General features: G+C 41.5%; 1 long non-coding RNA gene across 8 annotated transcripts in view; it reads right to left on the reverse strand.

Annotated features, from left to right (window-relative positions):
• The window catches only part of LOC130144202 (uncharacterized), a 33540-nt gene that overhangs the window by 8219 nt on the left and 15330 nt on the right, over positions 1 to 9991 (reverse strand). For 5 of the 8 annotated variants that reach the window (XR_008820046.1, XR_008820045.1, XR_008820049.1 and 2 more), the window contains one exon: positions 4812 to 9527. This is a non-coding gene — a long non-coding RNA (uncharacterized LOC130144202). Of the gene's footprint in view, positions 1 to 1828; positions 3791 to 3832; positions 9528 to 9991 lie in introns of those variants that run through there. The other 3 variants (XR_008820048.1, XR_008820052.1, XR_008820047.1) reach the window with 3 other exon arrangements.

Consider the following 9991-nt stretch of genomic DNA (forward strand, 5'->3'; position numbering starts at 1 on the left):
CAGTCATTGGTAGCTCGCAGTGTTATTCTGACAGTTTTCTTCCCCTTCAGCTCCAAAGTATTTTTTGTGGATCATATTTCCACCAAATCACAACTCTTTTCAGTGGTTGATTTCTGCAGAGAGCAGCAAGTGCCTGGACAGCTCTTCACACATGTCACTCCGGTTGTTGTGTGCCAACATCTCTGCAGCTCCTGCTTTCCTGGATGAGGCTTCCCTCCATTTGGGCAACTCCACCTCCCTTGGCCTTTGTCTCTATATCATCTGCAAATACCATCTGGCCCAGGGCCCCCTTAAGAAACAGCTTCTTTTATCCGAACCATGGGATGCCTGTGAATGCATTGCACTTGGGCCTCCTCCAACTCTTTAGTCACTGGAAATGGTTCCTTGAAATGCTGCATCTGGCCTAAACGACTCACCCTGAGGCTGGGAATCCACAGCTGATACCTTTAAAAAAACACCCTGATTTTCTGTCTCGGTTGGTAGCCTATCCATGGCATTATCTTCCTCAGCTAACAAAATATGAGTTGCCTTTGTGCAAACTCTTTTAAAAGTAAATGTTAATACAAGACTTTCTGATGGCCTCCCCCTGGGCACGCAGACTCCCTCTGTTACTCATTCTGAATTCAGTCCATGAAGCTGTGCCTCACTTAAACCATCTTCTGACCAGAAGCAGAGGGAAACCCCCAGCAAAATCTTCCTCAATGCAAATAACCACCTCTGTGGAGGTTGCCCTATTGCTGCTTTGTGGTTTGCTGTTTATTCGGCATTTCCAAGGAGCCAAGTTTCTGCTTTTTTCCTTCCTGCACTGCAAGAGAAATGTTATGAGACTTTGCTTTGCAAGACGCACAGCCTACATATTAAAAATTGTGGCAAAAGTCTTTGGCCTTGCCATCCAGAAGTACCGTCAAGATGCTTTCCTGCTTTCCTTTTACCCTCAGAGAGTATTATCTCAATGACTGGAAAGCCCTCCTACTCAAGACCAACAAATTTCTTCTTAGAAGAAATACTTTTTCTGTTCTGAGCCTACTGCTGCAGGTGCAAAGTATCAAAGGCTACCAGGGAAAGGCAGTAACATGCCCAGTGTGGAGAGCAGCGTTGCCTGCCTTTGCTGCTGCTGGCTCAGAGGCAGCAATTACAGTATAAAGCTGCAAAACATGTTATTAATAAAATACAGCACCATCTTTTGGAGGAGGTGCTGTCTGGCCTGGTAATTTTAAACTACTTATTCTCTCACCTATCTACAAAAGAGCAGGGACTGGGGACTGCAACCTAGAGGCAACTGAGCCGCCAGAAAGGTAATGGTTAAGTTAAAGCCATGCACAGATTTTGTGCAGAGGAAGGCTTAAGTCAAGTCAAGGCAACAACAAGAGGCTCGCAAGACTCTTCTGACCCTGAATCTGGCCCTTGAACTGGGAGCTAGACCTGCAGAGTCCTGCTTTTAGGTGATATTTTACTTGTCTCAGTAAATGAACAGCAACTGCTTTGTCCTTGTTATCAGAGTGAAAGAATATTGACTCATACTTCTGCCAATTTGGTTTATGGTTGCTGCATGGTCAAAGATTAGTAGGGTGAGCTAAGGCCTTGATTCAGGTGGGTTACCAATACTTTTGCAATAAAGCATTTAATTAAGACTTTGTCTCTAGTCAAATAGATGTTCTTATGAAGATTAAATTAGAATTGTACTTAATGAGGTTTTCTTCTCTTTTTTTTTCTTTTTTACTTCTTCGCAGAAAAGAAAGACCTAGAATAATTTCTTACTGTGGCAGTACAATCTCATTTAAATTTATAAGCCCTGTAATGACTTTCATATAGCACAACAGCTGACATGTAAAGATAAACAGCATTATTTTATTATTTCTGTGACTCACTTGACATCAGTCCACATTTATTCATACCTTGAGAAACATACTGATGGGTAGGGAAATTTGTTTTAATTATCAAGCAAATGAATATTTTAGTTAATTTTATTTATGGTGTATATCTATCACTGTAATAAAAACGCAGATATTTAGGGCAAAAGTCCTTTCTGAGTCCTGTGGCTTGTGATCTCAGATTTGTAGGCATCAGACAGCTTTTTCATTAATTTAGGTCTGTGGGGGAGCTACAGTTAGTAATACTGGTAAAATAAGAGCTGCTGAATGTTCTTTCTATGTGACCTAGCAATTGTAGCACGTGCCATCACCTGATAACTTAGTTGTTCTCTTGTACAGTCCTCGCTATGATGGGTTCAGATACTTGAACTCTTTCTCCTCTCTGGCTATCAGATGGCTCTAAACAGTGAGTGTGGTCTAACAGGCTCTATGCAGAAGGCTCTGCCTTTTTTTTTCCCCTGAAGGGGAAATTGCTTACTGCGCAGGGTTCTGGGCTCATGAATAAAAGTACTGGGTGCCTGGCCGAGACCCCTCTATCTGTGCCTGTCTCCTTCTTGCTGAAGGAAGGCCAGTTTTCTAAATTTTTTCCCCATCATTCTGAGTGTGAGAGTTATTGATCCCCCATTGCCAAAGATATCTGAGACCTTCCCAGCCATCTGCTGTTCCTCTGGGACTGTGATGCTGCACCTCTCATCTCTGTGGCGTGACTCCGGTGGTTTCCTTTTGCAGAGGCAGGAGATGGAGATTGGTAGCCTTCAGCTCAGATCCTGTCATACCTAGTAATGTGACTGCCTTCCACTTACCTAATGTACTGTAAACTTTCTCTTATCAGTAAAAGTCTCTGACACAGGAGGAACCCAGGAAGTTATAAGAGGCAAAAAAAGACCCAACTATAAAGGCACTTAAGTTCTAAGTGATGAAGAGATCAGTCATAGACTGCTCCACTTACTCATTCTTCCAGCTCCTAAACACTTCTGTAAGTACTATATAAAACCAATAAGCAGCTGAGTTCTTCATGTTGCTGAAGAATTGATATATGCATGTTTCAGTTCTTCAGTTTGTTACATACGAAGCCAGGAATGAAGAACAAAACCATCTATGTGAGAAGAAATCACTTAAATACAACTATTTGAAGTGGAGGAAAGGGTACTACCCTACAACTGGGAGACCGACTTTTTCTGGGTGTTCCCAAAGTTATGCTTTCTGCTTGTCTTCCTCTGATGATTTTCCATATCTCCAGTGTCCCACTGCTTTTTGTGCTGTACAGCTTTTGGTCATGGGCTTCTTTTGAGTAAGCAGATACAGCTGAAGTTTTCATGATGCCTGAAATCTTTAGTTGGAAAAGATTCAAGGCAAATACAAGAGGCCACCAAATCCCTTCCTGTTACCAGTAAATAATTGTCAAAGACTACAGAGAATGTTGTAGACATGTCAAATTTTTGGTAATCTCAGAAGCAGAAAGGGAAGATCCTAATGTAAATACCAAGTGGTATCTGTCCTGGGAGGCCAACATGCCAATCAAACTGAAAATAGCTCTTCAAGTAGAAAACTGCCTGCAGCTTTAATCAGCTTTAGCTACTTTTTTTGCAGAGTACCATATTTACCAAAGTGTAGGGCAACCTTGAATGTAAGGTGACCTCTCACTGTCTGTTTTAGCAGGAAAAAAAAAATCAAATATCACCATGTGCTGAAAATTCCCTGAATTATCATTGCAACCCAGAATGACCCTTTCTCTGACAAGCCACCCCCAACGCTTGATGGAGATGAGAGAATTAATGTGGAGCAGGAAGTATGTTGGTGGTAAGGACTGGGCTTGTTCTTAGATGAGACAGTCACTGGTTCCATGGGAAGTCAAGAAAAAAAACAGCAAATAGAAGTTGTACCTCTTTAAAACTTGAAGGGTATTTCCAGGAGAATTTCTGGAGAGAAGTGTACAGAAATGACAGAAGTGTACAAAAGACTTTAGTAAAGAGTATGTGATTTGTGCCTATGATACTGTCCTGGTTTTGGCTGGGATGGAGTTAACTTTCTTCTTAGCAGCTAGTACAGCAACAACTGAAAACATCAGTGTGCTATCAACATTGTTCTCAGATCAGAGCCAAAACACAGCGCTGCACCAGCTACTAAGAAGAAAGTTAACTCCATCCCAGCTGAAACCAGGACATATACATGGATAATGACATGAATGCCACCTGTAGGCAATTATGTAGTTTATGGGATTCTACAACATAACCCATACATTGGTGGAAATAATTATATCAGTAATTAAAGGTAAACCTTGCATCTAGATCCTAGGATCAACAACTGTGGGAAACCACAGCAGCTTCAGTATTGGGTTTGGTAACCAGATTATAAAAGAAGGAACCATGAGCTACAGATATTCCTTGCTAGCAGCAGTGCCTTCAGCTGGCATTTCAGGATGCTATTATAAGCGTCCTTAGAGATCCTTTTGAAACATTTGATAACGTCACAAGGGTAATTACATTTTTGTCCAACTTTACCCGGGAAATAAGGCACCTGGAGACAGTTAACGCCTTTCCTACATGCAGCCAGCCAAATCCCATGCAGAAAAGCTGCCTTCTGTTTCTGAGCGCTCCTTTGCTCTCTGTGCAATTTGTGATTGCAACGGTGAGATTGAATTTGTGGCATAACAGCTCAAGTGGAAAAAGTGCGCATTAATTCCAGAGGTTGGCTAAAAGTCCTAAATGTAGTACATCCATCCCAAATTCTACAAAACTGACCATTTCTACATTGGAATCTCCTATGAAAATTACTTCATTTACTTTAGTTCGTTCATGATTTAGGCTACAATTCCTTTGGGAATCAGATTAATGCTGGTACAAGTCCAAATGCCCAAGTTTCCACAGAGGAGTCTTCTCTCCCTCGTTCCCCCACCTCTGGTTCCAAAACCTGGAAGAAACCTGGAGGTTTCCCAAATCATTAAAGGTTTCTAGATTTATTTAGCTAAAAACAATTTTACTGTATGTAATAACAGGTTTGAACAGAAAGAGTACCCCGTTTTTTTAAAATTTTGCAATTCTTCTGGCAGTTCCAAACTTCCCGGAAACTGCTGAAGACATCCTTCAGATGTTTCGTCCTCATTACACTCATAGTCATGGGATTGCCTGGGTTTAGGTGTAGAACTCAGACTTTCAGCTTACAAAAAGTTTGTTGGGGGTGGTTCCCAAACGTTTCTGTTCACTCAGCCAAGCAGAACATAAGGAAAAACAAGGAAGCCAATATAAAATTATTTTGTTTGGACCTGTATCCCAACATTGCGCATAGTTAAAGCGCTCAGAGCCACATGAAAACATGGCTTTGAACCACAGAAAAGTCATGGCTCAAGGATGTATTACACATGCATGAGGACTACACGGATGACTTGACAGCTTACAGATGCTGGGGAGGAATACATTTCAGGAAGGCCAGGGCCGTAGATCATTGCCTGGCATCTCTTCAGCTCTGTAAACTGTTCTCTCCCGGATCAGGTTTCAGAAAGGAATGCTGTCACGGGAGATTTTACACCATGACTAAAACTGCTGACTTTCCAGCAGGATGTTGAACCTCCCATTCCAGGCTCAGCGCTTGCTTTATTTACAAATGCAGCCCCTAGTTTTTACACGGCGGAAGAACAGGGGTAAATGCTTTGCCTTGGGAGCATTATGTGTGAGCGGAGAAAGTACCACTCATCTCCCCAGCACCACAGTCTCTCCTCCAGAACAGTAGGAAAAGCCCTCATCTGCAGTCAGGGAGCTATTAGAAGGAAAGAGCATGAAAAGGAATTGGAGTTCACTGTCAGCTTTGATTCCAGCAGAAAAATTACCTATAGAATAGAGCATCTGAGGCTGCAATGTATCTTCTGTTGCATTCTTCATGCTGGGAGGGAGGATCTGGACAGGGTCTACTGCAAAGGCAACAGCTGCAGGGAGGTTTTGTGGCTGCGTGGTTCTACTAAAGACCTGGCACTCTGTAGATTGACTTGGGACAACTCCTAGAAAACATACCTTTTGCTGTAAGGTAACAAACCACCAGCCAGGGGACAAATCTTTACTGGCAATCACACCAAAATACTATTTTTAGTGAAGTAATGGGTAGTCAATTATTAGTCTGAAAGTTCAGTAATACTTAAATGGTGACAGTTTCTATAATGTTATAGAAAGATGAAGTTTCCTATTAGCTGCTCTTTCATAGTAGCAAAAATTTACCTCAAAATACAAAAGTTCAAAATGGAAACCCATGTAAGCATTGGTAACTTGTGCTGTGGGCTTGGTTCAGTCGCTGCCAATGTTCACAAGTTCTTTATGAGTGACAAGATTTTATCTTGAGTCCCAGCTTCCTGAGTCATGGGATTCTATGATATTCTCCCCTCTTTCCCTTCCTCTCCTGTCAAAGGATGACTTGGCAACCATCATGGAAGTATTTGAAGCTGCAGGCTTCCTGAAGCCGGAAAAAAGAGAAAGCAAACAAACCCACCTTTAATGTGTATATACATACGCATGCATACACCCATACACCCATAGGTATATGTATATATGGTATGGATGGGTGCGTCCATGTGTATCTGTCCATCTGTACGGAGTGAGGCAGGGAGAGAGAGACATAAACATCTCATGATCTTTGTGAAAGCATGGATTTCAGCTTCTGGAAGGCAGTCAGCTGCAATGCTAACCTTCTGCAAAACAAAAATAATGAAAGTTTGGAGCTACATAGTCAGTTTGGAGAAGACTCCTCATGCTGCCACGGGAGGCCCTTTAGGAGATAGCGCATTTTATGGCTGGGTCTGGCAAGCACTTGCTCCACTTCAGCAGCTTTTCACATGGATGGAAGTGGTAGCCAGCGAGGAGCTACCCATGAAGGAGCACAAGACCTCTGTCTCTTCAAGCAAGGGATTCCAGCACCCTGATACTGCACTTCGTTTTCGCACTCGTGGTAGTAAAGTTTGCATCATACTTTGTGAGGTCAGAAGCTAAGGATTCAAAAATTACATTCCTCCTCATGAGTAAGCTTTAGCATGATCTGGAATGACTCATCAGGTTAAAGGCTTGTAAGGCCAAGCCATTTATGCAAATAGGCTTTTAAGTATTGGCTGAGTTTTCTGAGAAGGAAATTTTGTATAAAAAGCATGAAGAATTGCATCCAGTAGGTACTAAATATTGAAATAACATTTTTGTCAAGGTAATTCTATACACTATAGACTTTCTTATTTGTCCCTTATGTTTTTTTCTATATGCCAAAATAAATTTTAAACAGAAAAACCAATACATAAATGCCGTCAAGTATTATTGCCATCCAATATATCCAGACTCATTTAGTTAACTTGTCAGGCTTAGTTTTTACCAAGTTCTTTCTGTGGCTATGACAAATTGTATCTCCAAATCCGATTATTCATTAAATGTCTACTGTGAATTTCAGGCTCCCTCATGCTTAAAATACAGTGGATGTTTAATGGGATTAAGAATTAAAATATGTTTCTTAATTTTATTTAATTTATGACTTAAAATTACAGAATTTAAATTCTAAGGACACTGCAGAATACATCAATTAACCGTACTGAGCTAATTAACTTTTTAAATAATTTTTTTTACTACAGCACATAAATTTTCAGACCTGAAAGAAACCACTGGACTGTTTATTACTGAGATTAGCTTAAAGGCTTTGTTTTGATTTCAGTGGTGGACACATTTTAATCTATTTTTTTAGTTAATAATGAATGACTGAATCCTCATTGCAGAAAGATTCAATGATGAAATTAAACATTATTTTGGAGTATTGTTTCCCACTGTTTCTTGAGTGCCATAATAAGATCTTGGGAAGCTTGTTGCAGGACTTCAGAGACATGAACACCTCACTTCTGTGCTGTAGTAAACTACAGAAATTTTGCTCTCCTGCAGCTGGGGAGCAGGCTTAGAGCTGAGGTTCTCATCACCTGCTGCACAGAAACCCCTGAACCCGGCCCCGTGCACACCTATAGTGCACACCTATAGTGCACACCTATAGCTAGCTGCTAGCTATGGGAGGTTCCCATGGATTCCTGTAGATTCTGGCTTAAATGGTTTAACCCCGGCTGGTAATTAAGTACCACATAGCGCTCACTCGCTTGCTCACTCCCCCCTCACCCTGAGGGATGGGGAGGAGTGTTAGAAAGGAATGTAAAACTCAAGGGATGAGATAAGAACAATATAATAATTGAAACAGAATAAAAATGAAAGTAGAAGAATAACAATGACCGGTGCCCAGCTAATCCTCCCAGAAATGATCTGTCTGCCCCAGCCAGCCCCCCAGGTATACATACCAGGTATGGCCTCCCATGGTACGGAACACCTCTTTGGCTAGTTCGGGTCAGCTGCCCTGGCTGTGTGCCTGTGGAGGCTGGGAACCTCCCATAGCTAGCAGCTAGCTATAGGTGTGCACTGTAGGTGTGCACGGGGCCGGGCTCGGGGGTTTCTGTGCAGCAGGTGCCGAGAACCTCAGCTCTAAGCCTGCTCCCCAGCTGCAGGAGAGCAAAATTGGCTCCCAATTCCTTGTGCCCCTCCAGCCCTCTCACTAACAGGGCCTGAGGAGCTGAGAAGTCTCACATCAAAGCCAAAACACAGCACCGAGCTGCTCCTAAGAATATAATTAACTCCATCCCAGCTGAAACCAGGACAGATGGATTAGAGCTCTGTTGTACAAATCGCAGTATATTATTTTCATATGCCTGTTTCTCTGGAGAAAGGGGGTTTTTATCCTTTTGGTCATAAAGATGACATATCATATCATATCTATCTATCTATATGTATATATATGTATAAATTTTTTAATGAACTATTGTCCCTGTGTGGCTGACTTGACTTCTTCCATGCAAGGCTGTAAGAAAACCTTAAGCACAACCTTGGGTAAAATTTGCTTGAGAAATGATTTGTAGCATGCAGCCAGCCACCACTTCATTATGGCCATAGGAACCCCCTCCCTTCTCAACAAAGCAAAAAATTTAAAATAGGACTTTGTGTGCAGAGCCTGATGTTATTGCTGCTGTCTTCAGCTGCAGTCCTGTCATTTGTGACAGTTGCATAGTTTACTCAGCTCAGGTCTTTACAGGCTGAGAATACGCAAAGAGAAATGCAATGTTTATGAAAATGCCATTTAAGTAACAAGCCAGAAGGAGGACACAGTGTGAAAACAACTTTAAAGGATAACACAAGCTTCCCAGAGTTGTCCTGATATATCTTTTAAACTGTCTTAAGTGGGAAGGAAAATAACCCCTGGACAACTTGCCAAAGATTGCTTCTCCTTCACAAGTAACTTCAAAATCCAAATGAAAGACTTTTCTAGGAGATATTTGCTGCTTCAGCTACAGGTACTGGGCTAGGGAATGTATTCATTCAAGCAAGTTCTACGTTTTGTGTTAAGAAGACCTCGCCAGCTTTAAACTGAACTGAAAATCAACAAATCTTCATGTCTTATTAGGCAAACACCTGTCAGGAAGATTAAGATTTAATGCCAATAGGTTACATTTCTTGCAGGCCTTTTATCTGTGATATCTGTGATGATATCTTATTCTCTTCTTTCTCTCCATGACATGTTCCTCTGTGGCATCCTCTTCTGCACAGAAGCAGCCCCCTGAGTTCATGTCATCTTCCTGTAATCCATTTACAAGTCCCTTTTCTGCTGTGGTACCTGTGAAAAAAACAGCTGCTGTTTAACAGCTCAAGGAAAGCACTTGTAAAACAGGAGCTACATTAAAAGTGTAAGAAATTGTGATACAGGTTTTTTTACATTTCAGCGTCTTCCCCTCTCCAAAACAAGTACAAGGCTTGATCTCTCAGAGTCTGATCTACAAAGGGCAACTCAAGTGCAACATGGAGCATTAAGAACCTGTGGGAGGTTCTTATAAACATGAATTAAATATTTAAAAATAATAATATGTCCACCCAGCCCCAGTTAACTGAGGCTTGTTACATAAGTAGCCATTTCGTAGCCGGTGGACTTTCTTCACTGCTTGGCAAATACAGCTGGAAAATAGTTTTTTTCTGATTTGTAAAACTAGCTTGTGCCACTGCCAGTTTTGGATAGTCACATGAATACAGTTTTACAATCTAAGATGGAAAGCCTAGTTGAAGCCATAGCAGGCAACAGGCCCT

The sequence above is a fragment of the Falco biarmicus genome, chromosome 2, assembly GCF_023638135.1.
Source record: "Falco biarmicus isolate bFalBia1 chromosome 2, bFalBia1.pri, whole genome shotgun sequence".
In the NCBI taxonomy this organism is placed as follows: domain Eukaryota; kingdom Metazoa; phylum Chordata; class Aves; order Falconiformes; family Falconidae; genus Falco; species Falco biarmicus.